The sequence below is a fragment of the Antechinus flavipes genome, chromosome 5, assembly GCF_016432865.1.
Source record: "Antechinus flavipes isolate AdamAnt ecotype Samford, QLD, Australia chromosome 5, AdamAnt_v2, whole genome shotgun sequence".
NCBI lineage: Eukaryota > Metazoa > Chordata > Mammalia > Dasyuromorphia > Dasyuridae > Antechinus > Antechinus flavipes.
Genome location: NC_067402.1, coordinates 126,161,364 through 126,181,358, shown reverse-complemented (window position 1 = coordinate 126,181,358; position 19,995 = coordinate 126,161,364). Strand labels below are relative to the sequence as shown.

At 31.2% G+C, this 19,995-nt stretch overlaps 1 pseudogene; it reads right to left on the bottom strand.

Moving 5' to 3' along the window:
- Nucleotides 1-9,408: 9,408 nt before the first annotated feature.
- Nucleotides 9,409-19,995, bottom strand: part of LOC127538622 (leucine-rich repeat-containing protein 14-like) — a 95,154-nt pseudogene continuing 84,567 nt past the window's right edge.

The window sequence follows — 19,995 nt, the reverse complement described above, 5'->3', positions numbered from 1 at the left end:
AACATTTCCTAGCTATGTGACCCTGAACAATTCACTTAACTCCAATTTCCTCAACAACAACAACAACAACAACAAGAAACAGAAAATTAAAATTAATGCAAAGTAAATTAAAATCTAAAATTATTTGGTGAGAAATTTGAGGATATAACAAAAATGGAAAATAAGAATAGAAGGTCATTCATTAATAATCCCACAAAAGAATAGCAAGACTCCAAATTCATGAGTAATTATTCTAAAATTTTCCATGAATATAAAATGCTCATAACTTGGTTTGGTTTTTGGACAATAGATATGTATATGGGTCATTATTAATCACAGCCCCCCCCCCCCTTTTGTTGTTCTTTTGTTTTGTTTTGTTTTGGTTTGTTTGGTAGGACTTAACAATGTGTGTACTCTAGTTTTTATCTCAAAACAACAATCATTTACAAACAATTGATAAAGCATAGAAATGCAATGCAACGTGTAAAGTAAAAACAAGTATGTGCAGGAATCAGCTCTGACTTCAGACATCCACATAAAGAAAACTCAGAAATCATGGCTTGATTTATTGTTTTGTTGAATATCTAGACTTAAGAATTGTGTTTTTTGTGCCCATTTAATTTAAAATTGTGTAATGTGTACATCCTCCTCAACCCCAACATATGTATATTAAATATTTGTTAGCATACCATCAAGTAAACTACTAAATCATTTGCATTTTATAGCACTAAAAAAAGAAATAATAGTAAACAATAGTTAAAAAGAGATATACAATGTATAACAATTATTCCAAATAAAATATGAATATCAACATATGAACTTTATATTTCTGCATTTATCTCATTTTACTAATATAAACATTATGTATAATATATTCATATAAATTAAGAATTAGGAGATCAACTTATGAAATATAAATGATATTTCTATAATGATACTTTTATTATGGCTATGACAGAAATATGAAGGAATTTCAGTAATTAAAGAGCCATCTTCTATGCATGGCTAGAATATTATTTTATGTCAAGATTCCCAATATTTAACTAATTGATTTGCAAATAAATTAATCCTTAATATTTCTCCATGCATGGATTTTGGAGGGGAGAGGGCAGCAGAGAATGTGTTCTACCTTAGTGGAATTTAATTATGTTTACTCAATTTTTCTTTCTCAGACTGTGTAGGCAATATGATTTATTTTCTCTTGTGTTAATTTGTTGTTCATTTTGTTGGCATCCCTTTAATAACTGTTCATTTTTAGTTTTGTCATTGTATTCCTAAGGTATAAGAGTTTCTCATAATTTTCACTATTTACATTCATTTGTTGTTTTTTCACCCTCCTGTTTATCTTCTAATTTTTAAATTTGGATATTTGCTTTTCATGCCTCCATTATATCCTAATCAGAATAAGTAATATGTACCAACCTTAATGGTTTCTTCAAAATACATCATTGTGTGTTGTTTTCCTTTTTGGTTTATTTGTCCATTTAATGGATTTATTTCTATCAAGTATCCTTGAAATTAAAAAAAAAATGCCTCCTTTTTGCTCTTTTGTGAATACTATATTTTTGACTATCTAATTTTATGGCCTCTTGCTCTATTCTTGTTTTGAGTTTGAACATGTGGTCAAAAATTAAAAATTTTCTCTTGAGATTGTATTAAGTATAGCCATTAAGTTTAAAATGTAACAGAAACAATAATTACCATTTGCAAATTTATAGTTTGTAAAACACCTTTGATAGAGTATCTCAATTATAATTTTATTTTTATTTGTTTTAAGACTTCGTCTTTAATTATATGTTATACAAAGTTTATATACTGAGATTTATATCTATCATTGTTAATATTGAATACTTTTTGTTTATGTTATGTTATGTGTATGTATATATAATAAATTTAGAAAGTGGCTCCTTGAGGTCAGATACACTGTTTTTCTTGTAACCAGCACATAGAATAAAGCCTGGTACTTTGTAAGTGTTTAATAATTGTTTATTTATTGACTAACTTTATTTATGTCATTTTTCTATTGTGTGTGTCCAGTTTCATTAGAATGACATGAAATTCTACTGTGAATGCATTTCTATTTACTTCCTTTTGTTAGATTTGCAAAATTTTATTTTATGTACTTTATCAAATAAGTTATTTGACATATAAAATTTTAATATTGGCAAGGCTGTAAATAATTATATTGATATGGGGAGCTCATTGTGAGGAAATTTTTACCAAGTCAGGGCAGTCCTGAATCTATTATTTATAACAGTAGAGTGTTGCTCAGAGAACTGAGAGGTTAAATAGACCAGGATCATATGGAAAGTATATGTCAGAAGTAGCACCTGAACTTGTCTTCCTATTTCTGGGATGTCTTTTCCATCAACTATTCCATTAGACCCTCTCATTTACAATATAAAACAGTTTCCTTGCCTCAATGGCAACAATTTTCAAATATGCACCAAGAAAACTTTTCAAATCATTTAAAAATTTGTAGAAGCATAATAAATTTGTAAAAGCACTTCCAAAGAAGGAATATGAAAAGATGCAGCAATGCTCTCCTTGGCAAAGATCAGAAGTCTACTAGTGTGATACATGGCACAGTTTTTATTTATTCCTCAATTTTATTGATTTTAGTTATGTTTATTTACTTATTTGTCATATGCCAGAGGTGTATATGAGAAAGAGAGAGATAAATAACAGGGAAATTTTGGTGATGTTTAGATAAAAAGATAAAAATCAGCATCATTTACCCTTCTGCCTCTTACCTTTTAGATACATTTTGATGCTCCAAATTACATCTTAATTCTCTTTTCTGTGAAATTATTTCTCAACCATGTCTGTACTTTTATCATCTATTCCAGGACTTTTGTATTTTGTTGGTTTTACCTCTCATTTCTTAGCTATAATGTGATATGTAAATAGCTTTCTAATCTATTGTTTCTTAAACAATGTAAAAGACTATGACTTAACATTCCTTATTTTACAGTAATTTTAAATATCCTAGTAAATTCTGCTTTGCATTTATTTTGTTTGTTAAAAGTCATTCTAAGATCTGGATTTGTTTGTTTCCTAAAGAAAGCTGTGCAAATAATTATGGTGCATTAAAGACTTTTTTTTCTTATTAAAGAATATTCTTCCTTTGTATGATAAAATATTTAGGATTTAAATTTATTTTTCCTTCTTTTTCATCATATAACATTCTGGGCAGTATTTTTTTTTAACTTTTTAAGTATACTTAGTATGAATGTTATAAAATATTTTTGAAAATCTATTTGCTTATTCTCTGCCTCTCGTTAGTGACTGACACTTGAATTGTGGAATCTAATATTTGAAGTCAGGTTTTGAGGTTGAATTGAATTAGGGTATAAGTCTGATAGTACATATTATGTATTTTGCTTTCTGTTTTAAATATGTTTATGAATTTATTTGTATAGTTTCTTCAAATATGGTATTTTGGCTCAATCTTCATGTTACAATGTAAAATGTATTAATTTGTCTTTTAACTTTTCTTTAATCCCACATGTCCTTGTTTCTAAATTTTAAATATGTTTAATTTTTATTTTTCTGTTGGCATTAGTTCTATGGCCTTTGCACTTCTGTTAACCTGAGATATTTTAATGATCATAAAAACCGTTACTAAAATTTTCCATGTTGAATTTCTTAATGTTTTGTTTATGTTCATTAACACTATGCCCCCAATGATGTAGTCATATATTATATCTAGATTAATTTCCTTCTTTATTATCCAAACTATTGTTGCTTTATGTAACAATTCCATAACTAAGAAAAGTGTGTAATACTTTTTTTGTAATGTTATTATAAATTTAATAAATTAAATGAATCAGATACAACTTAAATATTACTTCTTTAAATAATTTATTTGGCTTATTATATTTTGATAGTGAAGTAATAAAGCATACTATTATTTTTTCTACCTTCTTCATGCAAGAGTCTCTTTCCCTTTCCACTTCCCTTCAGAAATCTAACTATTTTAATATGCAATAATTCTATTTTAGGAAATGATATGTTTGTAATGATTCAATGTCATAAAATATGATATTGTTACCTTGCTCCTCTTTCTTTTTTTAATATAATTTTTTATTTACAAAACATATGCATGGGTATTTTTTTAGCATTGACCCTTACAAAACTTTCTATATACATGCTTATACAATTATCTTGCTGCACAAGAAAAATCGGATTTAGAAAGAAGGCAAAAATAATCTGAGAAGGAAAATAAGAATGCAAACAGACAATAACAAAAAGAGTGGAAATTTTATGTTATGGTCCACACTCATTTCCCATAGTTCATTCATTGGGTGTAGCTAGTTCTCTTCATTACTGGACAATTGGAACTGATTTTGATCATCTCATTGTTGAAGAGAGCCATGTGCATCAGAATTGATCATCATATACTATTGTTGTTGAAGTGTATAATGAATGATATCCTGGTTCTACTCATTTCATGTAGCATCAGTTCATATAACTCTTCCAGGCCTCTCTGAAATCACCCTGCTGGTCATTTCTTACAGAACAATACAATTCCATAATATTCATACACCACAATTTATTCAACCATTCTCCAATTGATGGGCATCCATTCAATGTCCAGTTTCTAGACACTATAAAAGGGGCTACTAGAAACATTTTTGCACATATGGATCCCTTTCCCTTCTTTAAGATCTCTTCGGAAACTGTTCAGTTCTATACTGTAATCTATTTAACATGTATAGGGAGGGTTGCCATCTGGGAGAGGAGGTGGAGGGAGGGAGCAGAAAAATTGGAATAGAAGTGAATGCAAGGGATAATATTGTAAAAATTACCCTGGCATGGGTTTTATTAATAAAAACCTATTTTAAAAAATCTCTTTGGGATATAAGCCCAGAGGGAACACTACTGGACCAAAAGTTATGCACAATTTGATAACTTTTTGAGCATAGTTCCAAACTGCTTGCCAGAATTTTTGGATTCATTCACAATTCCACCAACAATGTATCGGTGTCCCAATTTTCCCACATCCCCTCCAATATTCATCATTATCTTTTTCCTGTCATCTAGCCAATCTAAGATGTGTGTAGTGGTACCTCAGAATTGTCTTAATTTGCATTTCCCTTATCAAAAGTAATTGGAGCACCTTTTCATATGACTAGAAATAATTTGAATTTCTTCATCCAAAAATTGTCTGTTCATATTCTTTGACCATCTATCAATTTCAGAATGGCTTGATTTCTTATAAATTGATTCAATTCTCTATATATTTAGGAAATGAGGCCTTTATGAGAACCTTTGACTGTAAAAAATGGTTTCCCAGTTTATTGCTTCTCTTCTAATCTTGTCTGCATTAGTTTTGTTTGTGTAAAAACCTTTTAATTTGATATAATCAAAATTTTCTATTTTGTGATAAATAATGATCTCTAGTTCTTTGGTCACAAATTCCTTCCTCCTCCAAAGGTCTGAGAGGTAAAGTATCCAAAGTTCTTTTAATTTATTTATAATTTCATTCTTTGTGCCTAGATCATGAACCCATTTTGACCTTATTTTGGAGTATGGTGTTAAGTGTGGGTCAATGCCTAGTTTCTTCCATACTAATTTCCAATTTTCCCAGCAGTTTTTGTCAAACAGTGAATTCTTATTCCAAAAGTTGGGCTCATTGGGTTTGTCAAACAGTGGATTGCTATAGTTATTGATGATTTTGTCCTGTAAGCCTTACTTATTTGACTGATCAACTAGTCTATTTCTTAGCCAATAGCAAATGATTTTGGTGACCACTACTTTATAATATAGTTTTAGATCAGGTACAGCTAAGTCACCTTCATTTGATTTTGTTTTTTTCATTAGTTCCCTTGAAATTCTTGACCTTTTGTTCTTCCAGATGAATTTTGTTGTTATTTTTTTCTAGGTCATTAAAATAGTTTCTTGGGAGTCTGATTGGTATACCACTAAATAAATTGATTAATTTAAGTGGTATTGTCATCTTTATTATATTTGCTTGACCTATCCAAGAGAACTTAATATTTTTTTCCCAATTGTTTAAATCTAATTTTATTTGTGTGCAAAGTCTTTTGTAGTTTTGCTCAAGTAGTTCCTGACTTTGCCTTGGCAGATAAATTCCCAAATATTTTATAATATGGACAGTTATTTTCAATGGAATTTCTCTTTGTAAATCTTGTTGTTGAATTTTGTTAGTGATGTAAAAAATGCTGATGATTTATATGGATTTATTTTGTATCTTGCAACTTTGCTAAAGTTGTGGATTATTCCTAATAGTTTTTTTTTAGTAGAATCTTTTGGGTTCTTTAAGTATACCATCATGTCATCTACAGAGTGATAGATCTATAATATCTAACATTTCTAGTACTCTATTTACTTTTTAAACTTCTTTCTTATTCATTTTGTGGTTTGATTTATTTAGTTCTGAGACAGCAAGTTTGAGATCTCTCACTATTATAGTTTTGCTGTCTATTTCTTTTGGCAGCTCTCTTAACTTCTCCTTTAAGAATTTAGGTACTATATCACTTGGTACGTATACATTTAGTATTGATATTGCTTTATTATTTATGCTGCCCTTTAGCAAGATATAGTGCCCTCCTTATCTCTTTTAATTAATTTTAAAATTTTAATTTTAAAGCAATTTTTGCTTTCTCTTGATCTGAGATCAGGAAGGCTATCCCTGCTTTTTTTTTTTTTATTTCAACTGTCACATAATATATTCTGCTTCAGCCTTTTACCTTTACTCTGTATGTATTGCTCTGCTTTAAATATTTTTTTGTTTGTTTTTTGTAAACAACATTTTTTAGGATTCTTACTTTTAATCCAGTCTGCTACCCACCTCCACTTTATGGGAGAGTTCACCCCATTCACATTTATGGTTAAAACTACTAATTCAGTATTCTGTATTTCCTGCCATCTTATTATCCCCAGATTATGCTTTTATCTTTTCTTTCCCCCTTACACCACTCCCCAGTATTAAACTAATGAGCACCACTTGCCTCATGCTGCCCTCCCTCTTTAGAATCCCTCCATCCTTCTTAGAGTCCCTCTTCTTTTCTTAAATCTTACCCCTACTATTTCTGTATTTCCTTCTATTTAGCCTACTCCTTCCCTTTTGGCTTTTCCCCTCTCACTTTTCCATGAGGTGGGAGAAGTTTCTCTGTAAGTCAACCATAACTAATATTTTCTCTATGAGCCAAATCTGATAAGAGCAAGATTCACACAATGTTCATTTGCCTTTCAGAATATTAGAATCCAGACCCTTTTATCCTTTAATGTGGACACGCTTAGATCCTGAGTAATCCTTATTGCGGCAACTTGTTATTTGATTTTTTCCCCCCCGGCTGCTTGTAGTATTTTTCCTTTGTCTGATAGTTCTGGAATTTAGCCACAATATTCCTTGGAGTTTTAATTTTGGGATCTTTTTCAGGAGGTGATTGATGAATTCTTTCAATGGCTTTTTTACCTTCTGATTCTATGACATCTGAACAGTTCTCTTTGATGATTTCCTGCAAAATAGTACTGATACTCTTTTTTTTTTATCACGATTTTCTGAGAATCCAAAAATCCTTAGATTATCTCTCCTAGATCTACTATCCAGGTCTGTTGTTTTCACATGTAGGTATTTAACTTTTTTTTCTATTTTTTTCTTTTCTTTTTGTTATTTTTTGGTTTTGCTTAACCAATTATTGATGCCTCATTGAGTCATTAATTTCTATTTGTTCAGTTCTGATTTTAATGAATTATTTTCTTCATTTACTTTCTTATTTCTTTTTGTAGTTGTCCAATTGAGTTTTTAAATTAGTTGTTTTGTTCTATGAAATTTTGTTCCATTTTGCAATTTTTTTTGTGTGGAATTATTTTCTTATCAAGCCATTCTCCAATTGATAAATGGTCAAAGAATATGAACAGATAATTCTCAGATGGAGAAATTAAAACTATTTATAGTCATAAGAAAATATGCTCCAAATCACTGTTAATCAGAGAAATGCAAATTAAAACAACTCTGAGATAACACTACATACCTGTCAGATTGGTTAGAATGACAGGGAAAGATAATATGGAATGCTGGAGGGGATGTGGGAAAAAAGGTACACTGATACATTGTTGGTGGAATTGTGAACACAGCCAGCCATTTTGGAGAGCAATTTGGAACTATGCTCAAAAAGTTATCAAACTTTGCATACCTTCGATCCAGCAGTGTTTCTATTGGGCTTATACCCCAAAGAGATACTAAAGAAGGGAAAGGGACCTGTATGTGCCAAAATGTTTGTGGCAGCCCTGTTTGTAGTGTCTAGAAGCTGGAAAATGAATGGATGCCCATCAATTTGAGAATGGTTGAGTAAATTGTGGAATATGAATGTTATGGAATATTATTTTTCTGTAAGAAATGACCAGCAGGACGAATACAGAGAGAACTGGTGAGATTTACATGAACTGCTGCTAAGTGAAATGAGCAAAACCAGGAGATCATTATATACCTCAACAGTGATACTGTATGAGGATGTATTTTGATGGAAGTGGATCTCTTCAATAAAGGGATCAAATTCAGTTTCATTTGATCAAGGATGGACAGAAGCAGCCACACCCAAAGAAAGAACACTGGGAAATGAATATAAACTACTTGCATTTTTGTTTTTCTTCCCGGGTTATTTATACCTTCTGAATCCAATTCTCCCTGTGCAACAAGAGAACTGTTTGTTTCTGCACACATATATTGTATCTAGGATATACTGTAACTGTAACCTATTTAACATGTATAGGACTGCTTGCCATCTGGGAGAGGGGGTGGAGGGATGGAGGGGAAAAATTGAAACAGAAGTGAGTGCAAGGGATAATGTTGTAAAAAAAAAAAATTACCCTGGCATGGGATCTGTCAATAAAAAGTTATTTCAAAATAAAAAATTATTTTAAAAAAAGGAATTATTTTCTTTTACCAAGTCACAAATTCTGTTTTCTCAGGAGTTGTTTTCCTTATCCAATTCACAAATTCTGTTTTTCAGGGAGTTGCTGTTTTTTTTTTTAATTCTATCTTTTAATGAGTTATGTGCCTTATCTAGACCCTCATGCAAAATTTTCTTTTCCACTCTCCATTCTTCTTTTAGCTCTCTTTTAAGATCACTTTTTAATTTATTCTATGGGGTTTCATCTAGAGACAACCCATTTTTAGTCTCCTCAGGATTTGAAATCTGCTTTCTTTCATTACACAAGCTATCTATAGTTAGAATTCACTTTATCTTAATTTTACCCATTAAAAAAATAGACTGTGGTCTGCTTTTGGGGTAATGCTTTTAAGCTTCCTCAACAGACAACAGGAAGCAGCAAAGTAGCTGCAGAAAGGTAGCAGCTTCACTGGGATCAGTGGCTGTGCTGAAATCAGGCTGAGTCACTTTCAGTGTTGGTTGGGTGTTGCCAGGTCCCATGAGATTCCTGCTCTTTGGAGTACACTCTTTACCCTCTGTGTTTATGTTGGAAGTTTTTTAACTTCTCTGCTGATCTACTGTCTTGCTGCTGGGGCAGAGTAGCTGGCACTGTGGTAGAGTCGTCAATGAAGATTTGGAGGTCACACCTAGTTTCCAGTCTGTTCAGTGTGAACTGTTCTCTGTGTTCTGCCTGCTTGCCTCCCTGTGCCTGAGCATGGCCTCCTCCCATGCCCAGGTCTGAACAGGCCTTTTCTGGAGATTTTTGAGATTACCTTTTGTTGGTAATGTGTTTTACTCCCAGTATTGTGGGTTCTGACAATCCAGCACTATTCTAGAGGCTGAATTTTGTAAATAGATTGAGGGTAGTAAAGGAGCTCAAAATGAAGCACATGTCCTCTTCACCATTTTGGCTCCTCCCCCTCTCATTTGTTTTTGATAAAAAATACAGAGCAGAACAAAATTTTGATTTTCCAATACAGAACTCAATAGAAGCATAAAAAATGAAAAGAAAAAAATTAGTTTATTTTAAAAGTTTAAAAAGTCACATCCCTATATGGGTAGATAATATATTTAATTCTTGCAAACTATAGCTCTGATATGTGTATGCTAGAGGGTATAAGTATAGTTTGTTTATTATAATGATTAAAAAAGAAACTAGAAGTGGAAGGGGGATTGTACTGGAAGAAAAGTAAAGGGGAGGTAAAATAGGGGAAAATATATCTCATGAAGATGCAAAAGAAGCTATTACAATTGAATAAAAAAAGAGAGAAGGCTAGCCATTGTGTGGATGCTACTTCCATTTAATTTGGCTCAAAGAGAGAATATCAGACTTATTTTGGTCAGAAACTTGTCTCTCCCTATAGCGAAGTAGGAGTGGAAAGGAGAAAGGAAAGGAGAGGATAATAGAAGGGAGAACAGAAAAAGATGGGGAAAGATATAAGAAAGGGAAGAGCTTGTAAAAGGGAGGGCTGTTTGTGGGATGTGTTGGTCGGAAGAAAAACATTGGAAAGGAGGGAAAGAGGAAAAGTGAAGATAAAAATATAACTTGGGAAAATATGATGGCAAGAAATACAGAGTAAATAATTTTAACTATGAATGAGAATAAGATGAATTTGCCCATAAAACAGAAGCTGATAGCAGATTGGATTAAAACCCAGAGTGCTGAAATATGTTGTTTACAATACACACAATTAAAGCAGAGTGATATATATAGAGTAAAGCTAAAAGACTGGAGAAGAATTTATTGTGCCTCAGGTGAATTAAAAAAAAAAATTCAGGGGTTACAATCCTAATCGCAGATTAAGCAAAAGCACCAATAGTTCTAATTAAAAGAGATAAGTGAGGAAACTAAATTTGTATTGATGTACATTTTAGATAATGAAATAGTATCAATAAAACACATATGCACCAAATTGTATAGCATCCAAATTCCTACAGAAGAAGTTAAGAGACTTGTAAGAAGAAATAGACAGCAAAACTATACTACTGGGTAATGTCAACTTTCCTCTCTCAGAACCATAAAATAAACAAGAAAGGAGTTAAGGAGGTAAATAAAACTTTAGAAAAGTTAAGTATCATAGACCTTTGCAGAAAATTGAATGGAAACAGAAAGTAATATACCTTTATCACAGCAGTACATGAAACTGACACAAAAATTGATGATGTATGAGGGTATGAAAATCTTCAAAATCAAATATGGAAAGGCAAAAATAGTAAATGCACCTTTTTTCAGATTATGAAGAAATAAAAATTGCATGTAACAAAGCACCAGGGAAAATAGACCAAAAATTAATTGGAAAGTAAATAATGTAATCCTAAACAATGAGTGGGTAAAACAACAAATCATAAATACAATCAATAACTTCATCTAACAGAATGACAATTATGAGACAACATACAAAATTTTATGGGATGCAGCCAAAGCACTTCTTGAGGTTAGATTTTATGTATCTAGATGCTTGCTTGCATAAAATAGAGAAAGAGAAGATCAATGACCAGGACAAGTAACTTAAAAAAACAGCTAGAAAAAGAACAAATTAAAAACCCTAATTAAATATTAAATTGAAATTCTGAAAAGAAAAGAAAGATTAAAAAATTGAAAGCAAGAAAAATATTGAACTAAGAAACAAAATTAAGAGTTGGCTTTAAGAAAAAAAATAACAAAATGGATAAACCTTTATTTAATTTCATTAGAAAAAGAAAAGAAGAAAATCAAATTATTAGTATCAAAAATGAAAAGTATAACTTTTCACTAATGAAAAGGAAATTAGAGCAATAGATAGATTATCAGATTTATTGGCACAAAATTGAGCAAAATAACTCCTAAATGAAATGGATGAATACTTACAGAAATATAGTTTGTCCAAGTTCAAAGAGTAGGAAATAAATTATATAAAAGTATCATTTTAGAAAAAAAAAAAAGAAATTGAAGAAGCTATTAATTAGGTCCCTAAGAAAAATTCCCAAGTCCAGATGCATTTATATGTTAATTCTAGCCATTATTTAAAGAAGAATTTATTACAAATCTATGCAAACTATTTGGAAATATAGGGAAAGAAAGAGCCCTACCAAATTCCTTTTGTGACAGAGCTATAGTGCTGATAACCATGAAAGAAAACTAAAGACCAATTTCCCTAATGGATATTGATGCAGAAATTTTAAATAAAATATTAACAAAAAATTACAGCAAAATATCTCCAGGATAATACTCAATGACTAAGTAGGATTTATACCAAGATGCAGGAATGATTTAATATTAGAAATACCATTAGCATAATTGACTATATCAATAAACAAAATATGATTATCTCAACAAATGCATAAAAGACATTTGGTAAATCCAATACCCATTACTATTAAAAACACTAAAGAATACAAAACAAATGAACTTTTCCTTAAAATGATCAATAGCATCTATTTAAAGCCATCAGCAAATATCATTCTAAATGGGCATTAACTAAAATCATTCCTAATAACAGGGATCAAACAAGCTTGCCCACTATCACCATTCCTATTCAACATTGTATTAAAAATGTTAGCTTTAGCAATAAGAGAAGGAAAAAAAAAGAATTAGAGTAGGGAATGAGAAAATTACATTATCATTCTTTAAAGATGATATGATGGAATCCTTAGAGAATCCTCGAAAACCAACTAAAAATTTAATGAAACAATTCACAACTTTAGCAGGATTGTAGGACATAAAATAAATTCACATAAATCATCAGCATTTTTTGTGTGTTATCATCACAGTTCAGTAGTAAGTGATACAAAGAGGAATTTCATTTATAATACCTATAGATACTATAAAATATTTGTGAGTCTATCTTCCAATGAAAAGTCATGAACTATATGAACACAATTACAAAGCATTTTCCACAAAAGTAAAATCAGATTTAATCAATTGGAAAAATATGAAGTGGTCAAGGGTAAGCCAAGTGAATATAAAAAAAATGACAATACTGACTATCTAAATATTTAGTGTCAAACCAATCAAACCTCCAAGAAATTATTTTATAGACCTTGAAAAATTAATAACAAAGATTATCTGGAAAAAAACTATCAAGATTTAAAGGGAATTAATAAAAGCCGCAAATAAAGATAACTTAGCTATAGTAGACCTAAAACTATCTTATAAATCAAAATTATTTGGGACTGGCTCAGAAATATTGTAATTGATCAGTGGAATAAGTTAGGTTCCGAAAACACAATACTCAATGTGTATAGTATTATAATGCTTGATAAAACCCAAAGTCCCCTGCTTCTGCAATAAAAACTCACTATTTTACAAAAAATTGTTGGGAAAATTGGAAATTAGAAAGGCAAAAACTACACATTGACCACATTTAATAACCTATACCAAGATAAGGTCAAAATGGGTTTATGATTTATACATATAGAGTGATATAATAAGCAAAGTAGAACAACAAAGTATAGCTATCTTTTTAATCTGTGGATAAGGTAGGAATTTGTGATCAAAGAAGAACTAGAGTACATTATGAAATGGAAAATGGATAGTTTTGATTATATTGTTACAAATATTTTAACAACAAAACCAATGCAAACAGGATTAGAAGGAAAGTAGTAAATTGGGCATAAAATTTACATTCAAGAATTCTTCTATAGGTTGTGATGACCATGTATTTACAATCAGCCGAAGTCAGGAATTCAGGTTAAGGGAAAATTTTCAATCTTTATTGAAGTGAAGAGGTGAAAAAAAGATTACGATAGCAATATGGGCAAGAAGGATTGCGATAACAATATGGGCAGCTGCGACAGAAAGCCAGCTAGCAGAGGGGGGTAGGAGTTGAAGGGCCGTCACGATAGCAATGGGAGCAGCTCTGTGAAGATGCCAGCCAGCAATTTCTCCTTCCGCTTCCCTTTCCACTCCCCTGCCTCCACCCATCAAAAAAGTCATTTCATATCCAACACATCAGGACTTGCACAAAGAGTGGGAGGGGGCCATTCTTTCCCCAAGCATATATATTAATAGAGTATAGTCCAATTACTATTTAGTCTCATATGTTTGGGACCTCAGTGCATCAACTTGAGCCTCAGCCCATTACAATAGGTCTTAGTACTAAAATATATAAAAAATTGATTCAAATTTGCATGAATTGAAGCCATTCTCAAGTTGATAAGTTGTCAAAGTATATGAACAATTTTCAGATGAAGAAATTAAAACCATTTCTTGTCATATGAAAGGGTACTTTAAATCACTCTTGATCAGAGGAAGGCAAATTAAGAAAACTCTGAGGTACCATCACACACCTCTCAAATTGGCTAAGACAGGAAAAGATAATGATAAATATTGGAGGGGATGTGGGAAAACTGAGACACTAATGCATTGTTGGTGGAATTGTGTACTATTCCAATCATTCTGGCGAATAATTTGGAATTATGTCCAAGGGACTATCAAACTGTATACTTTCCTAAAGCAATGTCTCTACTGGCCCTATATTCTGCAGAGATCATTAAAAAGGCAAAAAGGACCAATGTGTGAAATAATTTTTTGTAGCAGCCCTTTTGTAGTAGCACGAAAATGGAAATTGAGTGGATGCTCATCAGTTGGAAAATGGTTGAATAATTTATGGTATATGAGTTTTATATAATATTATTGTTTTATAAGAAACAATCAGCAGAATGATTTCAGAGTGGCCTTTTAATAATGTATAAGAATTAATGCTAAGTTAAGTGAGTAGAACAAGAAGAACATTGTACATAGAAACAGCAAGATTATACAATGATCACATCTGACAGATGTGGCTCTTTTAAAACAGCAAGGTAATTCAGGCCAATTCCAATGGTCTTATGATGAAGAGAACCATCTGCACTCAGAGGAATGTGGGAACTGATCGAGGATCACAACATAGTAGTTAGACTTTTTGTTGTTGTTTGCTTGTCTTTTGTGTTATTTCTCTTTTTGTTCCTTTTTGATATGATTTTTCTTGTTCACCATGATAAATCACAAAATATGTACAGAAGAATTGGACAAGTGTAACATATTAGATTGCTTGCCCTCTGGGGGAGAGGATGGGAAGAAGTGAAGAGAAAAAAAAATTGGCAAGAGTAGAATGTTAAGACATCTATGAATGTATTTGAAAACAAAAAAAGCTTAGTAAAAAAAAAAAGAAAAAAACTTTGAATGCTATACCAATGCACTATTAAAATAAGAAAATACTATCTATATTTAGAAAAAGAATCATGGACTCTGAATGCATATCAATATCTACCAATTGATTTGTTTTGGTTTTCTTTTAGTTTTTCCCTTTTGTTGTGATTTTCTCTCACAACATTTTTAATGTAGAAATATGTTTAACATTATTGTATGTGTTTAATTTTTTAAATGCAAAAATAAATAAACTTTATTTGAAATAAATGGCTTCTCAATTTCTTCTATCTCTGAGACTCTCTGAGATATTAGAAACTCTAATTTATTTTCAGTGTCTATTCAGTTCATCTTTTTTTCTGACATCACTAGTAAATCTAACTGCCATTCATCATTATGTGTTATTTTATGTTATTATTTTTTGTTTCTAATAGAGCTACATTTCATCCAAGTAGGGAACTCTGACTAAGGAATTTTTTCCCTCTCAACCAAACTGCATTCTAAGTGAGCTAAAATTGGTAAATTTAGAAAAGTGTCTTGGGCACTAAGAGGATAAATGAGTTGCCCAGTGTAGGTCAGCCAATACATGTCAAAGACTTGAACACAGACCTTCTTAACTCCTAAGAAGATTCTCTTTTTATACCAGACTATTTTTTAACCCTTTTAATTTAATTATTTATATCTTTTCAGCATTATCTTAAAAGGGATTACTTTTAAAAATTATTTTTTTAAATATTAATCATACACTGGAACATTGGTGAATTATGCTGATCTTCTTTACCTATTAATAAGCTATATGTGTGATCTTCATCTTGAAGAGTGACTCATAATCATATTTTATTCCTCTTAGCTATGTTTTTCACTTCCTCAGATTTTCTACCCATCTCCAAAGAAGATATTCTCTTCCCTTTTCAGCTTCTATTTATAAACTGTCTTCTTCCAATTACAATAAATTCTAAGTGCCTTAGCAAGGAAACTCATTCTTTCCTTAGTTAGCACAATGCCTGACACTAAATAAATGTTTGTTGTCTCACAATACTTAATAAATGCTTGCTGCCTTATACCCTCAGTGCATCTTTATAGAAAAAAAATTTTAAAGTGATTTTTAAAATGAAAAGGTTTTATTCCTCTGCGTATATATACTATAATTTTATAAATCTTGACTAAGTTAGGAAGCACAATCAAACTTTTGAGACAATAGAAAAAAAATTGAAAAACTAGAACCCAACAATGGAAATTGGCCTCCAAATAGTAATTTCTGGGAGGGGTTGAAAAAATGAAAACAAATAGTTCCAGTGTAATATAATTGAAATCAACAGGAGCACCACAGGAACCAGAAATGAACATAAGGTGAGAAGCCAAGCACTAGGCACCAGGCACCAGTGTGCTGGTGATGTGCTAGAAAAGATAATTTTAGCCTTTTCATGTTGCTTGATAATTAGGAGGATCTTTCCCACCAAATGTTCATCTCCAGAACATTTTTCCAGAACAACACAGTATTTTAAAGTATTATTGCTCTATGAAAATTTGCCATGTAATTTTAATTTGTTTTAAAAGTCTGTCTGAAAAACAGTGTCTTCACAATAGTCATTTTACAAAAAAAAGTAGTTCTTCCCCATTTGATTTCAAATGATTAACAAAAGAGTATATTTGATAGAGCTTTGAGTCACATTCAATCAAGACTACAAGTTGTCTTGGACTCTAACACGAATTTGTTCTGTGAGGGGTTGCATGGGTTTAGGGCCTGAATACACTGCTGCCAAATAATCATCTACCCCAAAAGTTAGCAGTTCTCTCAATTATTTTGACATTTCTTAAGTGAAAAATGTACCAATCTGGTTGAATGAGAACAAAAGTTGTTGTTCACTTTCACAGATATGATTGAAGGAGATTTTCAAGCTCTTTCCTCTGATTTTTAAAGCTATAATTTACTAACATTTATTTATTTTTAAATATAGTATTTTGTTTATTTTATAAAACTTTCTATAGCTACATGGATAACACAGAAAAAATAAAAATAGATGATTGAAATGATATAGTCAAATTGAGTTACAGGAAAGGTCTGAAGTACAAAGGGAATTGTTTGAATTTTCTATTTGATAGAATAGAAAACAAGTATGTCAATTTTTATGTTTAATAGAACTGTTACACAAGCTTGGCTGTAGACTGAGAACACTTCTAAGTGGTGCCTCAAACAGATTAAAATTAGGAAAGATTTAACAAAATTAATAAAAATACAATAAAATACAGTTAATATTGAATTTGTTGTTTCTCTGAGTCAATGTATGGCTGCAGAGATTCTTACATTTACTTTAGTGGTTGCTATTTTGAATTTGACATCATTGTATTATATGGAAATATTTCTTTAAGAAAATTTCCTAAATTCTGAGGCCAATTTATATTTGGGCATGAATAGAAAATTAATCCCAGACCACAAATTGTATGGAAGCTTCACATCTTTTAAAGAAAGAAAATAAAGTATCTATGAATGGGAAGATAAGGAGATAGAGGTGAGAAGAGACAAGCTCCTTTTGGAGTGACATGTTGACTCCTTAGAGAGATCTGATTTCATTTCAAAATGTGTATTAAAAAGCAAAGACTAAATATTATTTCAATGAGGGATAATAAATGGTGTACCCTAAGAAACCTAAGATAATAATTTCATTCAATTTCTAGCATCTTACATAAAACACACAATATTTATTATTTATATTTCAGTGTTACTCTCTATATTTTATTATTTCTGTATTACATGGGGAAAATGTTGGAAAGGGAAGGAAAGAGTTTTTAAACATTTTAATTTTTTTTTAACAACCCATTGTTGAAACTTCTGAAACAATCTGTTTTAAATGACTGCAAGACACATAAATACTAACAGTACATGTTATATTTTTATTGCAATATTTATGCTTTAAAGTTTTTGAAAGCCAAGTTGTTAGGATAAAAAAAAGCATCCTCTTTTCATCATCACTCAAGAACTTCTAAGCTGTATGTAGGAAAATAGAGCCTGGGTGTTATACAAGAAAAATGAACCAAGGGATGAAAACAAGATGACAGAGAGGAGAAAGGACTTTATCTGAGCTCTCCCTGATGTCTCTCGGATCAGTACCAAACCAAGCCTCTGAACTTATTTTGGAGTGACAGAATCTACAAAGATTTGGAGTGTAAGAAGTTTCCAGCAAAAGTTATTTTGGAAAAACTTCAGAAAAGATCTATTTAAATCGGGCACAGAGGGAAGGGCAAGCATAGGCACAGCACAAAGGCACAGGGCTAAGTAGACCCTGCATACCAGGGGAGAATCTACAGTAGTATTGGCTATTCTGTCTGGTTGCTAGACAGCAGATCAGCAGATTAGCTTTGAAACATTCAAGAAAAATAGCAAAGGCAAATAATGAGCCCCTTAACTCCAGAATAACATGGGATTTGACCATGTCCACCCAACATAAAAAAGTTGGTCAGCATTGACTCAGCTCAGCCACTACTGCCTGTAGAAGAAACTTGGACAATTTCCCCTTTCCCCTAAAAGCAGACCACAATATTTTAAAAAATGCACAAAAAAAGAAGAAAAGAAACTTGACCATAGATAGTTTTTATGGAGAAAGAGAATGGATTTCAACACTTTTTTTTTTTTTTTTTTTTTTTTTTTTTTACTAAAAGGCAGTCATTACCAGATGAACTGCCAAAAAGAGATATAAATTGATCCATATCTTATGAGGATCTTTTGAAATAATTTAAAAAGAATCTTAAAAGAGTGTTAGGAAAAATGGGGAAAGGAAATGAGAACTTTGCAAAACAGTTTGGAAAAGGAAACATAGAAATTATCTGAAGAAAACTCCTAAAATAGACTTGGTGAAATGGAAAAAGCAAATAACTCTTTATAGATTTAGGAAAATGGAAAAAAGAAAATGGACTTTTTAAAAAGCAGAATTTGTAAAATAAGAAAAATCCATTAAAGAAAACAACTCAATTAAAAATTCAATTGGCCAAATAAAAAGAACCTAAAAAAGGTAACTAAAAAAAATAATTTACTAAAAATTAGAACTGAACAAATGAAAAATAATGACTCAAAAAGACATCAATAATCAGTCAAACAAAACTAACCAATCTATAATAAAATATAAAATACCTCATTGAAAAAAAAAAACTGACCAAATCTAGAAGACACAATCTAAGGATTAAAGAATTTCCTGAAAACCATGATGAAAAAAGAGCCTAGAAATCATCTTTGAGGAAATCATCAAGGAAAATTGCCCTGATGGCCTAGGACCAGAAGGTTAAATGGCCATTGAAAGAAGTCACAAATCACCTCCTGAAAGAGACCCCAAAATGAAAACTACAAAGAATACTGTAGCTAAATTTCAGAATTAAAGGATCAAGGAAAAATATTGCAAGCACTCAGAAAAAAAAATTCAAATATCAAGCAGCCACAATAAAGACTGCCCAGGACTTAGCAATTGCCACCTTAAAAGATTGAAGGGCCTGAAATCTGATATTCTGGAAGGCAAAGGAATTTCGATTGCAGCCAGTAGTCAACTCTTCAGCTAAACTGAGCATTCTCATTCAGGGAAGAAGATGGATATTCAGTGATAGAAGTGAATTTCATCTATTTCTGAATAAAAGACCAGAGCTGAAAAGAAAAGTTAATCTCCAAATACAGAATTCAGGAGAAGCATTAAAAGTTAAAAAGAAAAAAAAACTGTTGAGATGTATATTTCTGTTATTGGGAACCTTATAGACCACAGCTATTATTTATCATTTGATTTTATCTCTTTATAATATAAAAACTAAACTATGGGTGGAAAGGAGATTGTTCTGGGAAAAGAGGAAAACTGAGGCAAAATGAGGGAAACTAAATCTCATGAAAATGCAGAGAATATCGATTATAATTGAGGGAAAGAAGGGAAGTGGATGAATATTGTTTGAATCTTACTTTCATCAGACTTGGCTCAAAAAGAGAACATTAGACATATCTGATTTCACACACAAAAAACAAAACAAAATAAAACAAAT